Source organism: Macrobrachium rosenbergii, chromosome 14 (assembly GCF_040412425.1).
Source record: "Macrobrachium rosenbergii isolate ZJJX-2024 chromosome 14, ASM4041242v1, whole genome shotgun sequence".
In the NCBI taxonomy this organism is placed as follows: Eukaryota; Metazoa; Arthropoda; class Malacostraca; order Decapoda; family Palaemonidae; genus Macrobrachium; species Macrobrachium rosenbergii.
The window spans coordinates 26,218,178-26,242,162 of NC_089754.1; the positions used below are offsets into that span (position 1 = coordinate 26,218,178).

General features: G+C 34.0%; 1 protein-coding gene across 2 annotated transcripts in view; it reads left to right on the forward strand.

Moving 5' to 3' along the window:
- The window catches only part of REPTOR (repressed by TOR), a 152,709-nt gene that overhangs the window by 9,465 nt on the left and 119,259 nt on the right, over positions 1-23,985 (forward strand). The window lies entirely within an intron of this gene.

Below are 23,985 nucleotides of genomic sequence, written 5' to 3' on the forward strand. Positions count from 1 at the left end.
CACGAAAAGCATTCATTGTTCAAAGATCTTAAAATATTTTTAGTTCTGTTCATTACTGGCAATGATTTTACAGCATCAGATAGCATCACGTATACTCAAAATTCCTCTAAGTGAAATATAATTGTCTTTCAGTTCATTTAAGTCATTGCTGTCTGTTTCCAAGGTATTAAACTGAATCCTAGGCCTGATGTTGTCATTCACAGGCTGCTTGAAATCTACTTGGTCTTAAGTACAAAAATGTACAGAATTGCTTCTCTTGTTCTCGGGGTTCTGCTTCTTAAATCTTGTCGGATTTGTAAAAATGCACATTATTTTCAGGACCAAATTTTCACAACATTTACAACTGATAAGTAATATGCTACTGTACTCGAAAGAAAGCAACGTCTATAAATCTGAGCAATTTTGATACAAAGGTTGGTAGGAAATTATGATCCTGCTTGAGGACGTTTGGATATAAGGAAAATTTGCTGTTTTATCAACCAGAAAGGAAACTTGAACAATGTCACTCCTTAGGTCTTCATTTATTGATGATTATACTTACATATACCTGTTTATCTTATTCTATGTGTAAGTGTAATCCATCCAGTTGGTTAATGAACTTTACCACAAGATGAACTCAAGAAAAACTCAAGTTTATGTTCACACTTTTAATGTTAATGTAATTATGAACCTATATATGTACAGTATCTTAGGGTTCGGTACCTTCAACTGGCTTTGATATATACTAGAATATATATATATATATATATATATATATATATATATATATATATATATATATATATATATATATATATATAAGTATGTGTGTGTGAGTATGCGTTTTGTGTACATGTGTTAAACAATATTCACACTACACACATGTTTTTACGAATTTGTTTACAAAGGTTTATGTAAAAAAGGTTTTCATTTTTCATTAAACTAAACGCAGATCTGTGTCCTCCTCTGAAAATGTTATTTCATGAAAGTCTTATTTCAATTCAACGTGCCTTTTTTTATACAATGAAACTCATATATTTACAGTGATATCAAATATTAAGTAAATATAAAAAATGATACTAACTATAACAAATATTTAAATGTGTAAACGTGCAAATACACACACGAAGCAAAAAAATGCAGCATGTTTTTTTCCAAATGATAAACAAATGACATATGAGGTACATCATCAGACAAAAAACTAAGAAGGTTCCAAACACCGCCATAGAGACGCTGAAAGACTTGGAGACGTGATCAATGACTGGGCGCCAGAATGTAATGTTATTAATACTGTCAAACATTTTGGCAGCCATTACACTAGGTCTTGCCAATAATTTCTGTTACTCCACACCCACCAAGAGAAAATACGTTCCACGTTTATATAATGAATATTATATATATATATATATATATATATATATATATATATATATATATATATATATATATATATATATATATATACATTAAACTATATATATAATACATTAAACTTATATAACATATATTACATATATAGTACATTAAACTTCTGGAAGCAAGGAGGATTTTTCCATCAATACTACTTCGTTTTCCATTTCATTTTCATAGCAAATTAATGATCAGGGGATGCCATATGAATCTAGCTCTGTCCGGTGACAAACAAATGACTCCGTTTGTTTTGCCGGACACGACCGTCGTTTCTGTAAGCTGTTTACGTTAGCTGACGAATCCCTTCTCTCGATCGGCCGTTAATCAATTCTGTGACCGATAGCGGGTAGCTCACCTCTCTCCTCCTGAGAGGGGGATTTCCCTCTCTCTCTCTCTCTCTCTCTCTCTCTCTCTCTCTCTCTGTATATATATAACCACGTTCAGTATCGAGACAGAAAAATTCTAAAAGGTTTGCATTCATCGAATTTGCTCCCTATCCATCGGAAGGTGCTTGGAAAATATTCTTTGGCAAGATTTCATACTGCTCGCAAAGAAATTGAATGATTAGATAGCAACAAAAAATATTTGATATTTTGATACTCTTCCTTTAGGGACAGTAATTAGATGGGTTGTATTTGTTATGGCTTCATTAGTGATATTAAAGGGTATCTTCTTTTATTTACATATTCAGAAGCATTTGATTATCAGGGATAGAATAAATGCAAGATAAGTACTGTATGCCTTGTTTCTGTCGTTCTATTAACCTTTAGAAAAAAAAGTTAAGTGCACTAGTATTCGAATTCCTTAATCTTATTATTGTTATCTTTATTCTAATGTTAATACAGTATAAAAACAGAATTAAGGGAGAATATCTCCATACTGTGATTACAATTACGTTGTCAAATTGCTCAGGTAATTCAAGTACTAGTTTCTAATTACATTCCTAATTTGAGAGACAGTCGAGGAATTGTCCCGTTTTGAGTTTATTATTATTATTATTATTATTATTATTATTATTATTATTATTATTATTATTATTATTATTATTATTATTATTATTATTATTATTATTCAGAAAATGAGCCCTATTCATATGGAACAATTCCACAGGGGCCATTGACTTGAAATTCAAGCTTCCAAAGAACACGGTGTTCATTTGAAAGAATTGACAGGTAACTGGAAGTACAAAAAGAAGTAAAAAATTAATTAGGTTATATTTAAATTTTCTTCCTGTTTTTTACCATTTGTTTTTCTTGAGAAGTCTGTTTTCGTTGAACATACTCATCTGCATCATAATTGATGATTTGATGAAATAAAGTCATACTGTGTTTTTCAAGCATTGCTTTTCCCTGGGTTGTTCTATTTATCTGTTTTGTTTTAACATAAGATACGTTTAAAATTATTCATGGAAAATGTTTTCTGCAATTCTAAAGTAAAAATATTCATTTGTGTATATTTTTTTTGATGAAGAATGGAAGACAACTATCCCAAACGCTACGTAGTAGTCGTGTGAAACAGCACTGGTTCTCGGAAGAGAGAGAGAGAGAGAGAGAGAGAGAGAGAGAGAGAGAGAGAGAGAATTTGCTATTACCATTCACCTGAAGCCTGTATTTTTCATAGCCACAATGACCTCTTGACCTCTGGGTTCGTTGTTGTTTTTTTTTTTTTGTATACACTTGCCACTGCTATCCTTGAAGTAAATGAAAATAACTCTTTTCTGCTGCGGTGGGACCGAGTCCCACACACGCTTGTAAAAGTGAGGTTACTGCTTTTCTTACCACGCTGCGAAGAAGGAAAAGAATTTATTTAAAGAACAGACTTAGGGGAAACAATTTGCTGGGGCCGAAAAGAACCCGTTCTCGCCGCCGTAACAAAGTTTTTGGAAATTTTTCTTTGTAGACTGAGAAATGTAAAACACTACCAGATTCTTTTGTTTTATTTTTTGCTCTGTACGTTGAGAAATTTTAAATAAAACAACCCGATTATGTTTTTTTTTTTTTTTTTGCTTTGTAGGCTGAGAAATATACAAAAACTGCCAGATTAATGTTTTTTGCTTCATAGGCTGAAAATTATATACTGATATAGATTATATATATATATATATATATATATATATATATATATATATATATATATATATATATATATATATATATATATATATATATATATATATATATATATATATATATATATATATATTGCTTTTAGGAAAAGAAATATACAAAAACTACCAGACCATTATTTTTATGAATGTTGAGAAATATATCTGAGTTATCCTCTTTCTTTTTTGCTTAGGAGGCTGAGAAATATACAAAAAGCTCCCAGACCTATTCATCAGACACGTGAAGTTCTATTTTTAAAAGCCACGATGATCTGTTAACTTTTCATTTCCTCATATCTTTCTGATCCACATACCTGAGCAATTTAATCTGAAGGGGAAAATAAAAGAAGCAATACTGACTGCCCTTCGTGGGATTCGAACAAGTGTAGATGATGGTGAGAGTGATACTCCAGCTTTATTCAGCTCAGGCGTACGTAGATCAATGGGATTGGTTTTAATTTCAGATACACATGCATACAGACAACATATACATACATCATACATACATACATACGAAAGGATCTTGAAAAATGCACCTAAATATATATATATATATATATATATATATATATATATATATATATATATATATATTAGATATATATAATATATATACTGTATATATATACATTATATATATATATTGAAATATATATATATATATATATATATATAAGATAAAAGAAGATAAAAAGGCCCATAAAACACTATTTGAACACTGCAACCATATATTTCGAGCACTTCCTTCTGTGCCCTTGTTTACTGGTAAAATATGGGCACAGAAGGAAGTCCTGGAAATATATGTTTGCAACGTTCATATATACACTGTGGTATGACAGTAAAAGACATTATATATATATATATATATATATATATATATATATATATATATATATATATATATATATAATATATAATATATATATATAATATATATATATATATATATATATATGTATATATAGAAAATGCTGAGTAATTGCTTATATACATTCATCTATACATCATTTATTACAGAAGTGCAAATGTAAAGCACAACTTAATAGTCATTTCAAGACGTTTGGTGAACGAATTGTCCGGAACGATTATTAAGAAAGAAAGAGAGAGAGAGAGAGAGAGAGAGAGAGAGAGAGAGAGAGAGAGAGAGAGAGAGAGAGAGAACATTATATCTTGTATTTTCCTTTGACAAAATTTCAAGAATAAACCCGAATAAGCTCCGCTGAAAATACGATTTTTCGCTTCACTGACGCCGCGTACTGGACACGATGGACTCCCTCCATTCGACGAAAAGTTTTCCCCGATGGCCTTCCGGGAATAGTCACAGAATCCTGTTATCGTTTGTCTCCTCCGCTCCAGGAATCGGGGCTCTCCCTTGGAATTCGCTGCCATCCGATTTTTCCTCGAACCAGAGGCTTCTCGTAAACGCGGGCCTTATTGTGTATTGGTTCGATTGTTGGAATTTGCAAAGACAATGCGAGCAAAATCGTTTGCATGGTTAACGAGGTCTTTGAACTTGTTCCCTATTGTATACCTGGGTTGTGTGTGTGTGTGTGTGTGTGTGTGAGAGAGAGAGAGAGAGAGAGAGAGAGAGAGAGAGAGAGAGAGAGAGAGAGAGAGAGAGAGCGTGTGTATGTGTGTGTGTGTGTGAGCCTGAGCCTATTTTTTGTATATTAATCCAGTTTTTATTACAACGGCTTCCTGGTCATACATGTGATCTTGAGTTTATAGGGTTCTTTGTACTTGTTACATTTCTGTGTGTGTGATTAGTCTATTATCTGAACATGAGGCTGCTTGTTTTTATGATAATTTTGTAATATTAATTGAGTTTTTTTACACAAAACATTGTCCTTGCAGCTGCTTGTTATTACACGGGTTATTGGGCGACTAATTAAGTTTACAATCTGTGCTTATTTTTATTTTTTTTTATGTAATCAATCGGTTTTTTTATGAGCTAGTTGCATTTTGTTAAAGTACCTTAATTAATGTAAACAGTCAATTACTGTAATTAATCTACTTGTTTTTGTGTTTACTTGAATAAGTGTACTACATAATCTTTTTGGCCATCAAGCTGGAGTCATTTCCACTGTCAACATTCCACTTCTACAGGATATTGTGGGATGCTTCTGTAGTGGTCTGTTTGATGGCTCTTGTGTAGAAGTGACTGGAACTTTTCTTATAAGAGATTAAATGGAGTTGAGTTAATTTCCTTCTGTTAAGAACAATAAGAATCTTGCTCTGTAAGTTTTTCTGCAGGGTGTAATGGCCTTCTTCAGTAATGGTCATCAAATTCCTTCTTGTGGATGTTGGGTAAAATCTCCCTGCGATTCATTTCATGTAATATTATAACGGTACAGTAGCCTAGTGGACAAGGAAATTGAACAAGATAAAGATACAATTCAAAGATGATGATGTAGAATCCAGTAAGAATTAAATAAAAAACAAAATAATTCCGTTAAGCAAAAAGTGAGAAAATTTTGTTTACATCTATGCATATCTGCTTGATGAACGTTTAGCAAACGATTAAACGGCGAAAGCATCTGAAAATTTGTGGGATGAAAAGTTGTAAGAGATTGTTAGCAAAACGAAAATCATGAATGAAAACGCGAGGAGGGAGATGGAGAAATGAATGTAACCCGAATTAGTTTTTATGAGTGAATATAACTGATGATAATTCGAGGAGAGGAGAACCTGTTCACTGAATAGATAAAGCAAAAAAGGCATCGGGTTCTAGGAAAAGGTTTAATAGAAGAGGAATATACATGAAGGAATGTTGACTAATTCTCTTTTATGGAAGTGAATATGAATGGTAAAAGTGTAGTTGCTGAGATGCATATTGATGATGTGTTTTTGAGATAGAAGGATCGAAAGAGCAAGAACTAGAGACATACGAGGAAGGAAATGGTGAGAAAGTGCTTTTACGTGGTTTGGACGTGTAGGGAGAATACGAAAAGTTAGCCTGATTAAAAAATGCTATATTTCATTAGTGCTAGGAGGTGGGAGGAAAAAAATCGAGACATTGTTGGACAGAGAGTGTTTAAGGGTTTAAAGAAGCCCCTCTCCACTCAAGTGAGACCTGGGGGAGCTAGGCAATGGCTGTTGATGTTTCTGTAGGTGGACGTATTCTCCAACCCTACCCCAATCATCATTTAGATCGTGTCCTTTTAATATCTACCACAGTCTGAATGAGACTTTAACATGGGACTCAAATAAGGTTTCACATACAAAAAGTGTGATATTGCATGCAGTATGGAGACGAGTGTGTGTGTGTGTGTGTGAAAACTGATACCATGGTGATTAACTGCTTTGTATTACAAAGTAACTAAGATACTCGCTTGAGGGTTTATTGTACTTCTATAGAACCTGTTTTTAGTTGAATATGGTTGTTTTATATATATATATATATATATATATATATATATATATATATATATATATATATATATATATATATATATATATATATATATATATATATATATATATACTATATATATATATATATATGTATATATGTATACATATATATATACAGTATATATACTGTACTTATTACTATTGTTGTTGTTATTGCAGCTATTAAACATTAAAATAATTATGATAACATTGTTTTTTTATCAATGTTATCACAGCCAGTTTCTGTAATGTTTGACGAAACAGTCATTGTATTATCCAAACCGTTAATGCAATGTTCTTTCATTCGAAAATCCGATGCAAGCAGGGGTGCTTTCGTGGCCTTTATGTAACTGGAGTTTGCTTGGTCAAGAATCTGTTTTGGAATAATACCCCTTTAAGCCCGGAGTATCAGCTTGGCTCTGGCAACCTGAAAAGGGGTTACTGGGAACTCAGCATAAAAGAGCCAGAGAGAGAGAGAGAGAGAGAGAGAGAGAGAGAGAGAGAGAGTACTGCAGTGATGATGGCAGGATATACTGCAGCGGGAATGCAATTAGTTTTATTTATTTTTACTCCGTAATTAAGCGTATGAAACACTTTTTCTAAGAATGCTGCATGATGATTGCTAAATGTCGCCCCATAACAACTGAATATCGACGTTATGTAACTCGTGTTATGAGGCAAAGGACAAATCTGTGCTTATAGAGTATTATTTCCAGGCGGTGTAGTTGAAGGCTTCCGTGAGATGAGGAATACCCACGCGCATCAAACATACAAACACACGTGTGTATGTATATATATATATATATATATATATATATATATATATATATATATATATATATATATATATATATATATATATGGAGCTAACAAACATATGAGCACGTGTTTGCCAGAAATAAATTACTAACTCATATTGGAATCGAACCCTAGTCTCTCAAATGAAAGACCAGGGCGCCCTGTCCTCTCAACTGAGAGGCTGGGGTTCGATCCAGATGTGAGTCAGAAATATATATATATATATATATATATATATATATATATATATATATATATATATATATATATAAATTATATATATATATATATATATATATATATATATATATATATATATATATATATATATATATATATATATATATATGTATATGTATATACACATACATACTGTACGTACATACATATATAAAGCTGACAGTTATAGCTCCCGAAAAGGAACAACGCAACAACCACTACTACATTCATACTTGAACCTCTGAGTCATGGGGAAGCCCATTTACAGAATACTTGCACAATAATTGCCACATCAGCAGCACGTCAACTCCGTACACACGCTGCACCATTCACCTCTGCTTTGCGCTCATTCTTGCGGATCCTTTTCCGGTTCTGTCCTAAAAACGATTTTTTTAATTAGGCTACCCCTAATTCCTCAACCATAGACATCAACATTTTGTAATAAAAAATTGCCAGAATAATTTGGGAGCTAGCAAAGTTTCTGGCAAATATCTGTTATCTTATTCAGTTATCTATTGATATCAATTATTTGTCAATAAAATCCGTCACTTTTTCCGGTGTAATGATAAGCTCGTGATGACAAGGAAGAAGGTCATGGGGTGTTGTGGTTCTTCCACATAGCTGATAAGCCACTGTTTACCAGTAAATTAAGAGAAATCCTCAGTCCCATACACACACGCGCACGCACACACACACACACACGAACTTACAAACACAACGTTTCATGCTTACTACATGCACTTACGCTAGGTCCAAAGTTCTCTGACGCACTGCCATGTGCCTCAGTCAGATAGACTTTGATAAACAGTGTATGCGAAGCAATGAAGAAATGACTCATCAAAATAAAATTGCACCATTGAGCGTATTAGTTTTTTTTTCTTATAAGGCGTAATTCATGTGTATCATGTGCATCAATCTGTTATACAAATATGCAATACAGAATTCGTATCAATATACAAATTAATAAAAGCCATTCTTATAACGAAAATCCTTATTTTTATACTGGGCATATTGAGTCCCTTTGTTTTATATTGAATTATACAGCTTCTGTGCTAAGAGATCACAGCTGATTTCCCATACAAGTAATTTGTATTGAAAATAACGCATAATCAGTGATCTTCCAGGTTTTTTTTTTTTTCAGTGTTTCTTAAGCTGTCTCACTAGGTCAGTGTTTCTTAAGCTATGTCGCTAAGTTCAGTGTTTCTTAAGCTATCGCTAAATTCTGTGTTTCTTAAGCTGTTTCAATGTTTCTTAAGCTATCTCGCTAAGTTCAATGTTTCTAAATCTCGCTAAGTTCAATGTTTTCTTAAGCTATCTCGCTAAGTTCAATGTTTCTTAAGCAAATTCTGTTTTTAAGCTATCTCGCTAAGTTCAATGTTTCTTAAGCTATCTCGCTAAGTTCAATGTTTCTTAAGCTATCTCGCTAAGTTCAGTGTTTCTTAAGCTATCTCGCTAAGTTCAATGTTTCTTAAGCTATCTCGCTAAGTTCAATGTTTCTTAAGCTATCTCGCTAAATTCTGTGTTTCTTAAGCTATCTCGCTAAGTTCAATGTTTCTTAAGCTATCTCGCTAAGTTCAGTGTTTCTTAAGCTATCTCGCTAAAACAAAGACAAGCCCAGCTTGGCAATAGACGCTATCAGATCCTGAAAAAATTGTTCATGATTTGATAATGGTATCTTCCATTATCAAGTCATGGAAAACTAACCCTGGTCTAACAATGTCTACTGCCCAGTTGCGCTGGTCTGTGTTTAAGCACATTTTGATAATGGACTTGATAATGGTAGATGCCATCACTCAGTTCCTGACTGCAGTGCTCTTAAGAAGCATTTGTGGTTCTGCAGTTGTTGAAGGTTCCTACCAGAGGTCAAGAACATTAGACAAAGTTAAGTGTATCTTAGTTTAAACAGGCCACTGAGCTGATTAACAGCTCTCCTAGGGCTGGCCCGAAGGATTAGATTTATTTTACGTGGCTAAGAACCAATTGGTTACCTAGCAACGGGACCTACAGCTTATGGTGGAATCCGAACCACTTTACAGCTAGAAATGAATTTCTATCACCAGAAATAAACTCCTCTTATTCTTCACTGTCCGGTCGGAGATTCGAACTCGCGGCCAGCAGAGTGCTAGCTGGGAACGGAACCCACTCACCCAACGAAGAACTCAGGACATTAGACAGCAGATATAACTTTACATTTGAGGTGTCTGCGGCCTTCCTCTTGCTGCTAAGCACCTTGTACATTATCGCGTCAGTATCAAACGATTAGTAGACAGGTTTCACGGCACCCTGAACCCTGAAGGTGATGCTTTGTTGTCTGAATTTTGACACCTGGGTACTTGGCATCAACTATCACATGTGCAGCTGTTCGCTTCTAAGGCGAAATGAAATTAGAAGGCTGCCAAGTACATAAATATATATATAATATATATACACATATATATTTGTATGTATAATATATATATATATGTGTGTGTGCATATATAAATATTAGCCATGAGAGGGATAAATTTATAACTCGAAAGCACTTGGCAGTTTGCTGTTTTCTTTTTGCCTTAGAGACGAACAGCTGCACATGTGATAGTTGATGCCAGGTACACAGGTGTCAGAAGTCATGGCTAACATATATAAATATATATATATATATATATATATATATATATATATATATATATATATATATATGTATGTATATATATAAATGTGTGTGTGTGTATATATGTATATATATAAATATATATATATATATATATATATATATATATATATATATATATATATATATATATATATATATCCTTTTTAGATCAAAGTTATGTTAAGAGAAGTAACAAAGAATGAGTTCGACGATAAAAGGAATCTCGAGTTATATATGTAATGACATAGCCTAAGTAAAATAATCTTAAGGCATCCATGGACACAGTCAGACCGACAGGAGAGCTGAACGTGACGAGATTCCGGGAGAGTAACCCTAACAAATTTTTTTGGGGGTGGGGAGTTGGCAGTAGATCCCTTTGGCTGGGTTCCTGAAACAGCCAAGGTCTCTATAGGAATGAGGAGAGCCAGAAAAGTATTGATTGATCATATATATGCGCGTGAAATATACTTGCTTGCATGAACATAATATACTATATCTGCAAAGAACATTCTTAGTTATTCGATACATATGTGGGTTTGAGTCGTCTAATATCTTTTGAGATATCTTCAAGATACGCATCAGTAACCTTGGAGATTATTGGCCCAGCCTGATTCAGCCTTTTTTCAACATCAGGTCAAGAACCTCGTGAGGAAAAAAAAAAAAAAGGTGGCAGCTGGAATTTGGTTCAAAACATAACTACCAATTCAGGATCGAACATACTTCAGTAATGGACACGTGTTGTTATTTTCTGTGTTATGTTACCTAGAATTAACACACCAAACAAAAAAGAGAGAAATAAACAACAAGAGAAAATTATCGCTGCGTCACACGTCTGGTTTCAGACGAAGGCCCGTATCTGATACGTTGAATAAATTAAACTCATTTTAAATCTAGGTAACTAACTAATCATAATCATTACCTAAAATGTCAGCGAACACTAAGGTACATATGTGTGTGGACCAAATTTCATATAACGTTCAGTATTTGACAAACAAAGAAAAAACAAATTTGTAGTATATTACAAAGGCTTCTTAGAAATTTCCGTTGGTTCAGTTTTAATTGCTGGACGGAGAGGTAACGGCCACCACCTGTTACAAGTATTTAGACATCACTTGGTGTAAGAGAGTCTGTATTGGAGGGGAAATACGAACGTGGCTTATTCTCTAGATGGCTACCCATGGCATGTTTGCCCTTAGAGTAACAACGGGAAAAAACAGTGGTGAACATGAATGACATATTTAAAATTAGGTGGTTTCATCAGTCGGTCTTGTTTAATCATGGAAAAATTGTGGTTATGAAGATAAATTCCGTTGTGAGTAACGTCACTTTCAAATCGTTTGAAAAAGTGATATATATATATATATATATATATATATATATATATATATATATATATATATATATATATATATATATATATATATATATATTATATATATACTGTATGTATAAATGTATAATATATATATATATATAGATAATCCTGATATATATTATTTGTATATATATATATATATATATATATATATATATATGAATTTTGTTATCACACCGTGATTTATATACAATCATGAATTATGAATGTCGTTCAATAGAAATTCACGCTACCTCGTGAATATCCATTTATATATATTGTAGAGCTGGGAAAGGAATCAGGTGATAATTCCCATCGGAGATAAAAAATCATTAGGTAGACACCTCTGTGAATTTGATATTACATAAAAACAAGCTATTATTTAAAAAACTAATTGTCATTTGTAGCCCAAATAGTTCATGATCATACATATATATATATATATATATATATATATATATATATATATATATATATATATATATATATATTGTTATTTATGATTTATGGATCTTTCAATTCTATAGAACGCTGCCAAGTAACAGAAGGATGTGTATATGAGGATATATTGTCGTCGTAGAGGACTTGGAGGAAGGAACGGAACAAGGAGGAGTTGAAACCATTAACCTTACTACCTCGCGCTCACACCTACCTCAATTTACAAATTTCTTTGATATTAAAGGATCAAGTTTATACATCCCTTGACTGATATTCATATTATGGTTGTAACTTTCTTTTATGAAGCTAGATTCAATGATGTTCCTTTCCAGTGCATTATTAGAATATACAATCCTTTTGCCCCTTCCCAGTTGATAGCCTCCTAACATGGGTCAACATTTCTTATGTGATACAAAAATCATTATTTGTTACAAAGACACCTCTGTGGCAGTACATTTTTCGTTGTACATAAAAACAAAAAATTCTAAGTAGATGACTATTATTTAAAACTAATTGTCATTTACAAGTGGTAGTCCGTACTGCAACTTGTACATCCACTGGGGAACAGAATTGTTGAAAGTCAATATATATATATATATATATATATATATCAAAAGAAATATAAATAAACTATATATATATATATAAAATATTATCATATATATATATATATATATAGTAAACTCTATGACACCTGTCAGTATATATATATATATATATTTAGATATAGATATAGATATTTATGTATACAAACATACACACACACATTTTTCACCTGTGGTAATGTGTGATAAATATATATATATATATATATATATATATATATATATATATATATATATATATATATATATATATATATATATATATAACATGTGATTCTTGGATTTTTTTACCTTATATAGAACGCTGTTAGACTACAGTAAATATATAACACTGGCGCGCGCACACACACACACACACACACACATACACACACACACACACACACACACACACACACACACACATATATGTGTGTGTATATAAAAAAATTAAACTACTTATTAAGAACACAGACTTCAACTCTGCAATAATGATAACATGAACAGGAACATCTGTTCATTTCCTGTTCTTGTAGATGTTGCCCCACTCTCCCCAAGCCCTTATGTGTATTGAGATGAGTGCCTATACTTAGGATTCTTAATGTTTATAATGTAAAGTACTTGACTGCTTTTATGGCCCGGCATGTGATAGCAAACTCGTGCTATTGGTGTAAGTGTTTACGAACATTAACATTCCCCAAATACCATGCAATGCTTACTTGTGAAAATGCGTACCTTGAGGATGTGTACCTCAGCTTAGATAGCACTTCAGTCGAATGTTATCACTCTATATACGCTTGTTGGTGTTATTAGACTGATCTGCTTTAATCTCCCTGAACAAAAAGTATTTTGCCTCTCCCTGGCCTCCTTATTTTTCTCCAGTATTCTGTTAAACGTCTTTCATAAGTGATTTCATCTTTCAAATGAAATCTGAAATTTGACAAAAACTCAGCTAAAATCCATAGTCTGTATCTTACATAGCACTAACATGAATGTGGCTGAATAGAATGGTTGATATGCTGTCAGCAGAGAATACAATATTATGGATCGACGGAGTGAGTCTGTGAAAGTTTTAAACATTAGTGATTGAAAGAAAATGGATGTAAAGGGTGCGTGAATGGAAAGGGCCAAAGAGTGCTTGAGAATGCTTTCATAAATGACTGTTGAGGAGTAATAAGTGGAAAGAAGACAGTAGTACAATAAAATTAGGGAGAATGGTAAGGCGACAGGAATCATGGGGGACTATACAGTGGGTGAGATTCTTGTGTATGGTGGTGACAGTGGGCGTGTATAGCTGAATTTCGTGGACAAAGCATTTCTGGGGAGAGAACATGCTTCAGAGGTATAGGTAAGGCTGACTATTTTTGAAGGGGAAAAGGTGATAGAGTGAATGCATGATATTACTGGGATAATGCTACTTAAAATACCTAAGGAGCTCTATGAAAGGACTTTGAGGAAGTAAAACAGACACCTAAAGAATTGAAAAGGCAAGATCAGTGTGGATTTACACAAAGAACACGATGTATGAATAAAGTGTTTGTTCTGAAACAACTGTGTGAAAAGTCTGAGAGCAAAGGTAGAAATGGGTATGTGGCATACTTGGGCCTATGAAACCTTTATGTTAGCATTACTAGAGATGCAGTGTACTTGGTATTAAGGATGTATTGGTTTAGAGAGTAATTTGATGAGAGCAACTGTGAGTCTCTGTGATAAAAGTCAAGCATGTGTTAGGACATGTAACTGGGTCTAAGATAAGGGTGTTCTGTGCTTCAATTAATGTTCGTCGTTTTTGTGAATGAAATGATGACAGAACTCAGGAATGGAGCAAGAGATGTAATACAAATTTGTGGAATTTAAAAATGGTCATGAATGGAGTCCCCTGTAAATTAATTTGCAAGAGACACGATTATAGATAATGGTAGTGAAAAGAAATTGCAGAGACTGGTGAAACAGAAGGTTATGAACTTACAAAGAATCTAGGAAGATGCAACAGTGAATGTTGTTGTGGATGGTAAAAGAATGAAAGAGGTTAATTTTTATATATATTAGTTAGTCAATAAAATGGAGGATGGGTTAGATGAAATGGTGTCTCACAAAATAGGCAAAGCAAGGAAGGTTGTAGGATCTCTGCAAAGAGCGAGAGTGGGTACAAGATAAAGGTGAGGGGCCCACTGTGTATACAGAGGTCCATGGGCTGATAATGTGGGAGTTTTATTCACAGGGGTTCGTCACAGATGTAGTAATTCAAAGATAAATGAGCCAACGATTGTTAGCTTTTTTCTTTGAAACTACTTATTTAGAGGAAATAGCTTTAAATATATCATATATATGTCTATATATATATATATATATATATATATATATATATATATATATATATATGTATGTATATGTATATATATATATATATATATATATATATATATATATATATATATATATATATATATATATATAATTATAACAATTTTATTAGTCTTGTTACTTGTAACTTTCTGCGATAAAAAATAACCAGAAAACAGGACATACCGGAAAAGAAGAGAGAACACCCCAAATGGTGTTAATCAAATGTGTCTGTCTGTTCCACATGTTGAAAACACATCCTTGTATCCTGCTTTGAAAAGATTAATGTTCTGCTAACATGTCCATGTAATCATGCTTGGTGTTCAATGCTCCAGTTACCTGAAAGTCGTTAGAATATGCTCTTTCTCAGTGCCTTTGTTTGTTTGTTCAGCGGTGTTTCCCGCTTGTCTTTCAATAGGAAGACAATCACTATGTCCTCTATACGACATTTTTGTTATTGTTATTATTATTATTATTATTATTATTATTATTATTATTATTATTATTATTATTATATCTGTTTCCACAGCATTTCATTTGTATAGTCTTCTCTATTCGTCTGACGAAGATGAAAAGAAAATTGTAAGATGAATAGAGAGTACTCTGTAATAATTAACTGCCTTGGAAACAGATGTAATAATAATAATAATAATAATAATAATAATAATAATAATAATAATAATAATAATATTAGGAAAGAGACTTTCTCTAATACAGGTTTTGTTAAACAAAATGGCAGTTTCAACAGCATTTATTTTATATAGTAAACGCTCAGTTTGTCTTATCAATTGCTTTTCTTAGTCGACACCCCACGAGAACTACCTCCTACACATCACTAAACCACCGGATATGAATATCGGTCAATTGCTTGCAACCATTCCAGCGCAAGAAAAGCAACTGATAAGACGAAATGAGCGTTTACTATATAAAATAAATGCTGTTAGAACTTCCATTTTGTTTAACAACAACAACAATATAATAATAATAATAATAATAATAATAATAATAATAATAATAATTATTATTATTATTATTATTATTATTATTATTATTATTATTATTAATAATAATAATAATAATAATAATTATTATTATTATTATTATTATTATTATTATTATTATTATTATTATTATTATTATTATTATTATTATTATTATTATTATTATATCGTGATCCCATTAAACAATCCAAAAAAACCATAAGCTTGTACAGAATGTAAAGCACTTATTATGTGGAAAAGGAATGAGCATGAGAAAAAATTTGTGAAACTGCTTGTAAACAAAGGTAAGTAAAGGTTTGAAAATCAGTATAGGAAGGGGACGTGGAACTTGCATGCCCTCAAACAAGGAAATTAAAGATCAGCAATATGTTACAGAAGTTATGATACAGTTCAAGATTTTAAAACATTGATCGTATGGTCACAGAGTTCGGGTCGTTTCGGCCGTAAGTCATTTAGGCCGTAAGCACGTTTACGTGCAAAATGGGCGCCGTGTTTAGTACCAACCCCTTGGGGATGTACGTAAAACATAAAATAATAACGGTAAATACCATAAACATAACGGTAAATACCATAAACATTACGTCTTACAATGTTTTGGATGTTACGGCCTAAGTGACTTACAGCCGAAACGACCAGGACCGTGGTCACAGAGCTCAATGTAGCACTTCAGATGAACCAGTACTCCAGCAGAGACAAACTGTGGTAGAGATACTTTGCTCAGTTCAGCAAAACATCGACTGGTCCCTTTCTTAGAGGCATCGTTCAATCTGACAGCATAAATCCGTCCGCACTTTTTTTCTGTTCGCCCTCAGATCTTAAAAACTACTGAGGCTAGAGGGCTTCAAATTGGTATGTTGACTATCCACCCTCCAATCATCAAACATACCAAATTGCAGCCCTCTAGCCTCAGTAGAGTTTATTTTATTCAAGGTTAAAGCTAGCCATAATCGTGCTTCTGGCAACGATATAGGACAGACCACCACGGCCGGCTGAGAGTTTCGTGGGCCGCGGTTTACACAGCATTATACCGAGACCACCGAAAGATGGACCTATTTTCGGTGGCCTTGAGTATACGTTGTACAGAAAACTCGATTGCGCCGAAGAAACTTCGGCGCATTGTTACTCGTTTGAACTCCTGTTTAATTGTCGAAAATACATCTAACATAACCTCTATTATTCAAGCTTGAAAGAATCCTGAATAATAACGAAATGACAGAAATATTATTAACGAGAGCTGCGGTAGCTGCACCTTCTTATATCAACCTTGGTTACGTGACCTGTGAAGGTTATGATCTGTTTGTTTACCATATTGAACGGCTGGCAAGGCAGTCATATCGGCAAGCCTTAACTGGATTTTAAAGTCGGATATGTTGTTTTCGCCTTTGTTTAAAACTTGATACAGCACTGAGAGAGAGAGAGAGAGAGAGAGAGAGAGAGAGAGAGAGTCTTTGTAGCAAAATTAGAACTTTGATCTTATAATTATGACATCGGATGTGAATATGCGCTGTTTACATTAGTAACTTAAGTTAAATTATTATACGTATATATTTGTGGAAACAGACGGGTAAAGTTAAATCCCAACGCAATGAAGATCTTATTTATCAAGACGCTCTGAAAGGTGAAGAAATGGCCAGCTCGAAAGTTAAAGCACAAAGAGAAGAGAGGGAGAGAAGGGAAACATGAAGTAAGATGGGGAGGAAAACCCAAGGAGACAGAGAAGGAAATGAAAAGTCAGGGGAAGGAGAAGGGAGAAGGATGAAATACCCATGGATCCCTAAATCTGAGGGGAGTGAGGAGGGTGGGGCCAGAGCAGAGGTCTCTCTCTCTCTCTCTCTCTCTCTCTCTCTCTCTCTGGTCAGGACAACTGGCGACTGCATTCTCACACCCTCCAGTGGGAAGTTCCCTGCGCGCCCCCTAATCAACCTTAACACACAATGCAGGGCGTTTCCGGGAAGCGGTGCATGTGTTTTGGTAGTATGCGCTCCCTGTTGTTACCAAGACGGTGTGGTAAGGGGGAACGCTTTTGTGGGGCTGTTACAATACAAAAGGAGCTGCGATAATGTAATAGGGCTAGAGGGACTTCAAATAGAGAGAGAGAGAGAGAGAGAGAGAGAGAGAGAGAGAGAGAGAGAGAGAAGGTGACTGTCGTAACTTGAATGGTCAGACTATACGTGACTTTATCTCGGTTCTCACAATAATTGTTGCCATTTGCTTAGAGGTGACCGCAGATCCTGCGTATCTTGGCATTCGTCAGTCTTGGGTGGGAGATCTTACCCTTAAGCTTGCTGTCAACCACACATGACTTCTTGTTTTATGTTAATGCACCTGGATTCCCTTACCATCACAACTAAAAGACAAAGGGAAGGGTCTAGCCATAGACCTTGGTCAAGACGGTACGTGCCAATTCTCGGGACGGTGCGTATGGTCACGAGGCTTAGACCAAGGTGCCGTTATTCTGCAGACTTAAATATAGGCCAGGGGTGAGATAGTTTGGCTACCTAGGTAGGACTTAATGACAAGCCTAAACGTAGACTATCATTTTATGTAGTGAGTTTCATTTATTTGTTTATTTATTTCTCTGTTGAGTTATTCATTTATTTACTTATTTGATCTACTATTGTTTGTATTCAAATATAAATATATATATATATATATATATATATATATATATATATATATATATATATATATATATATATATATATATATATATATATATATATATATTTTCACGTTCTTTTCTCACGTATTGGTAATCTGTTCGATGGTATGTTGCTTTAAAATTTCCTTGCCCTATGTCCCATGCCTGAAGCTTGCGTGTGTGTGCTTGTTAAGGACATCAATAACAGCAACAGTAAAACGCAACAAGGAGATTTGACCTTGAATTATGATACAAAAACACATACGTGAAATGTTAGTAACACAGGAGGAGCATCATGTTCTAGATAGTGATTCTTTTCAAAAGACAAACATATGTGTGTTTTGTGAGTGTTTATCTAAGAGAGAGAGAGAGAGAGAGAGAGAGAGAGAGAGAGAGAGAGAGAGAGAGAGAGAGAGAGGAGCAGATCACCACAACAACCAAGCCACTTTTTACTTCTTCTTCTTCTTCTTTTTCTTCCTTTTTTTTATTTTGCTTGGAGCTCGTAGCTACATAGCTTTTATTTATTGTTTTTTTTTTTTTTTACTTTTTACTGCGTCCACGTGGAGATACGTCATGGTTTTTGCCCGCCCAGCGTTTTTCCTCTCCTCCTCATCCTTTACTTTTACTTCTTTAATATTTCATTGTTACTTTAATTGCTCTATTATTTTTTTCAGTGCAATTCTGCTCTTTGTTTTATGTTGCCATGTCCTTGAGTTATAAATGAAACTCGAAGGTTCTTGACCCGCTTGTTGATTGGGAGGAAGCCCCAATGCACCAGCTTAAATTTGCTCTTTCGCTTATCATTTCTTCTTTCTACCTTATCCTTTTAGTCTCTCTAGATCTTATTTTCTATCTCCTTTCTTCTTTATTTAGACGCAGAAGAATACCGGAGTCTAAAAAAGGTTGTAGTTACAATGATATATATTTACTTGAAGGATCAGCTATTGTTGACAGGCAATCTTCAACAATTCCAGTGACCTACAATTGAAAGTCAAGATGACCTGAGACAATCTTTGTGGAACAACAAAAGCAGTCTTGCCTTGGGGAACGTTGCTAACTCGCTCTGTGACGGTAGCCAGAATTACATGTGATTTCAAGTTGGTTCGAGTTCTTTACACGACCGAAAACTGAATATTACGGATGAGATATTGAAGGTCTCGATTCTCCATATTTCCAACTGTTACACTAGAACTGGTTTAAACTCCAGCCAGCCGAAACCGTAGACCCTTTCTCTTTGTAATTTTATTGGCAAACATCGCCAGCGACCTAAGAGAGTTTTAGGACCGAAATGATGTTGACAGAAATAGCTCCTAATGAGTTTAAAGATACTTATATGTTAGGAGAGATCGTTGGCGTTTTGTCAATATTCTTTGTACTTGTACCCTGCTCCTCTCTCTCTCTCTCTCTCTCTCTCTCTCTCTCTCTCTCTCTCTCTCTCTTGTTCAAGGGGATTAATTTTGAAGAGAGGTTGTTGGCTTTCAGGTTTAACTCATGTTAGAAAATATTTATCATTATTCGGCTTGTGTTATGCCCTTTATAGTATGGTGAACAAAGAGAGAGAGAGAGAGAGAGAATTCTCCATGAATTTTTTCTTTGATTTTTCCTTGGCATTCATATGTGAGAATTCAATATTTCCAAGGATAAAACAAAAGAAAAAAAGACATGAAGAGTTCTCTCTCTCTCTCTCTCTCTCTCTCTCTCTCTCTCTCTTTGTTCAACAGTCTATAAAGGATGGTATCTGGCTGTAAGGACTCGAAAGATGTTTTTCATTATACGGAAAGAGAGAGAGAATTCTCCATGTACCTTTTCTGTGATTTTTCTTTGGCATTCCTATGTGAGAATTCAATATTTCCAAGGATGAAAAAAAAGACGTGGAGAGTTTTCTCTCTCTCTCTCTCTCTCTCTCTCTCTCTCTCTCTCTCTCTCTCTCTCTCTCTTCTTTTCAACAGTCTATAAAGGATGGTATCGGGCTGTAAGGACTCGAAAGATGTTTTGCATTATACGGAAAGAGAGAGAAAGAATTCTCTATGTACCTTTTCTTTGATTTTTCCTTGGCCTTCATTTGTGAGAATTCAATATTTCCAAGGATAAAACAAAAAAAAAAAAAAGGACATGGAGAGTCTCTCTCTCTCTCTCTCTCTCTCTCTCTCTCTCTCTCTCTCTCTCTCTCTCTCTCTCTCTCTCTGGCTGTAAGGACTCGAAAGATGTTTTGCATTACACGGAAAGAGAGAGAGAGAATTCTCCATGTATCTTTTCTTTGATTTTTTCATTGGCATTCGTATGTGAGAATTCCATATTTCCGAGGATAAAACAAAAAAAAAAAGACCTGGAGAGTTCTCTCTCTCTCTCTCTCTCTCTCTCTCTCTCTCTCTCTCTCTCTCTCTCTCTCTCTGTTCAACAGTCTATATAGGATGGTATCTGGCTGTAAGGAACTCGAAAGATGTTTTTCATTATACGGAAGAGAGGGAGGGAGAGAGAGGGGAAATGATTTGTAGCAAATCATACCCTACTTCACGTTCGCCTTGCCAGACTCGACTCAGTGGTCTTATGCAAGGTGATTTAATTCTTAGCCGTGTGCAGTGCAATGGTCGCATATGTACTTGTTTTGTTAGCCGGAATTTCACGACAGTTTTAGTAAGTGGTGAGTAAAAGATAATCAGTCACTTGTAACAGTTGCATTTATGTTTAGCATTTAACAACGGTTTTAGTAAGTGGTTAAAGAAAGATTACAACAGTTATATACTTATTTAGCCTTTTTTCTTCTGTTGGGGGGTTGTGAATACCAATTTTATTTAAGAAATTTTTTTTTCAGATGACAGATTTTGTTTAATAGTTACTGGTGATCATTTAAATGTGCCTTTACTAATCTTTAAAGTGCTAACTAAAATTATTTATCACCTAGAAACCATCATCATTAAAATTATATCTCGCAAACTAATATCAATGTTATTTTTGCTAAATATAAAAAAAGAATGTTTATTTCGCCTAAGTAACTACAACAGACTTGTAAATAACAACGTGTCAAATCGAGAACAAAGGTTTGAAAACCACGAGCAAGAAAATCAGAAATTAAATGATCTCTTGAGAGGAAAGTATTAGGAAGTAATATATATAGCTAAAGGCGTCAAAGTCAGTTAAATTAATCCTTCTCACTTGAGCACTAAGAATGTTGCGCAATCCGATTCTAAAATAGCTCGAGATGTTGGAAAGCTGCATGTTTTAGGCTTCGTCACACTTCCTCAGTCGTACCGATAAACACGTATCTTTATCCCTCAGTGAATCAGCTGTATTGTACGCTTTTAAATTCAGAGCGTATACTGTTGAACAGTATGATATAGTACCGTTATCATCATTATAATGTACTTCTTCTTCTTCTTCTTCTTCTTTCTTCTTCTTCTTCTTCTTCTTCTTCTTATTATTATTATTATTATTATTATTATTATTATTATTATTATTATTATTATTACCGGCAAAAAACTATTGCCTTGGAAGGAAAGAGTTTCCACGAAACAGCGCAGTCACACCCTAGGCGCCTACAAAGAAACACCCATCTGCAGAACAACAAGTAACTATCCAAGACTTTTAACTTGACCAAACTCGCCTGCTTCCTGAATATTAAAACCTTCCATTCTAACAATTCTTTGACTTCATCAGTCAGCATTTCCTAGATCACTTTTTCTTCCTTTTTCTAAAGACTTCCGAATCCTTCAGGACTGTCATAAGTTTTACTTTCTCGTTCAAGACCGCTATCATTATTTTTCCCCTGATCTTACAGTACAATTGTATCATAAACACATAGGCAGTAATTTCTTTTGAACATATCTGATGTACCTTTCGCTCAAACAAATACACTCGCAGACTGGCGCCTCAGAACAGGGCACCAGCATAGAACAGCCCTGCCACAGCAGCTGTCAGTGATAGGCTGGACTAGCATATGATTAATACCAGTGCGTTACAGATAGACAGTAGATGTGGATTATAAATATTATTATTCGTTGCTGATGTTATTGTAAAGGTACGGACACGCGTTACCTAAGAGTTCAGATTTTATCCCAAATATATTTCGGACAGTCCAAACTTGACTTCCTACGGAAATTGTACCTTCAAAGGACCATACGGAAATTGTACCTTCAAAGGACCAGACCGCTTTTCTTTGTTACATAGGGAAAGCAGCGTTGTTATTCACCTGGTTACAAGACCCACGGAGGAAACAAACTGGAAATAAAGATTAGTCATAAGGTGCGAGAGGAGGAGAATGTTTCATGGGAATAATATGTGGTTTCGTTTATTCAGCTGGACGTTTTGAGTACGAATAGGGTGCGCTTTAAAACGAGATACGACAAAGAAGCAACAGAAAATATAGCATATGATCCACTGACTCTTGAACAAAGGGAAATGCCACGGCTTCGTTGTACAGAACCTCGAAAACTGAAATGTGTACTCTGAGTAAATATGCAATACTGAGATTTTCTCGTAAATTGAAGATATAAACAAATAAATGCAGAGTTGAACAACACATGATCAGCTACACAGTAGTACTGTGATATGAGGCTTCCACTCAGTTCTGGAGGTCAAACACCTGAAACATAATGCTCACTCAGTAAATTAAAAAACTTTTTCTTTTTTTTGCTGTGAAATCATGAACTTCCAATGACCCTTGTGAATGCCGAGTAAGAGACCATTTCGCTGACTTTATTAGAATAAGTAGATTCTTTGGGTACTTGTTGGCAGAATATTGAAGGAAAAATTATCATTTGTTATCAGCAGTCATGTCAAGCAGATAAAGGAAGTAATTGCTTTGATGTAAAGCAATGAGTTATTGGATAAAGATTCTGATGTACATTTACGTATGTAAGCATATATATATATATATATATATATATATATATATATATATATATATATATATATATATATATATATATATATATATATTATATATATATATATAATATATATATTATATATATATATATATATATATATATATATATATATATATATATATATATATATATATATATATATATATATATACAATGTGTTGAGCAAGCATCCGCAGCCTCTGTGTAACCGGAAGTCTGTACCC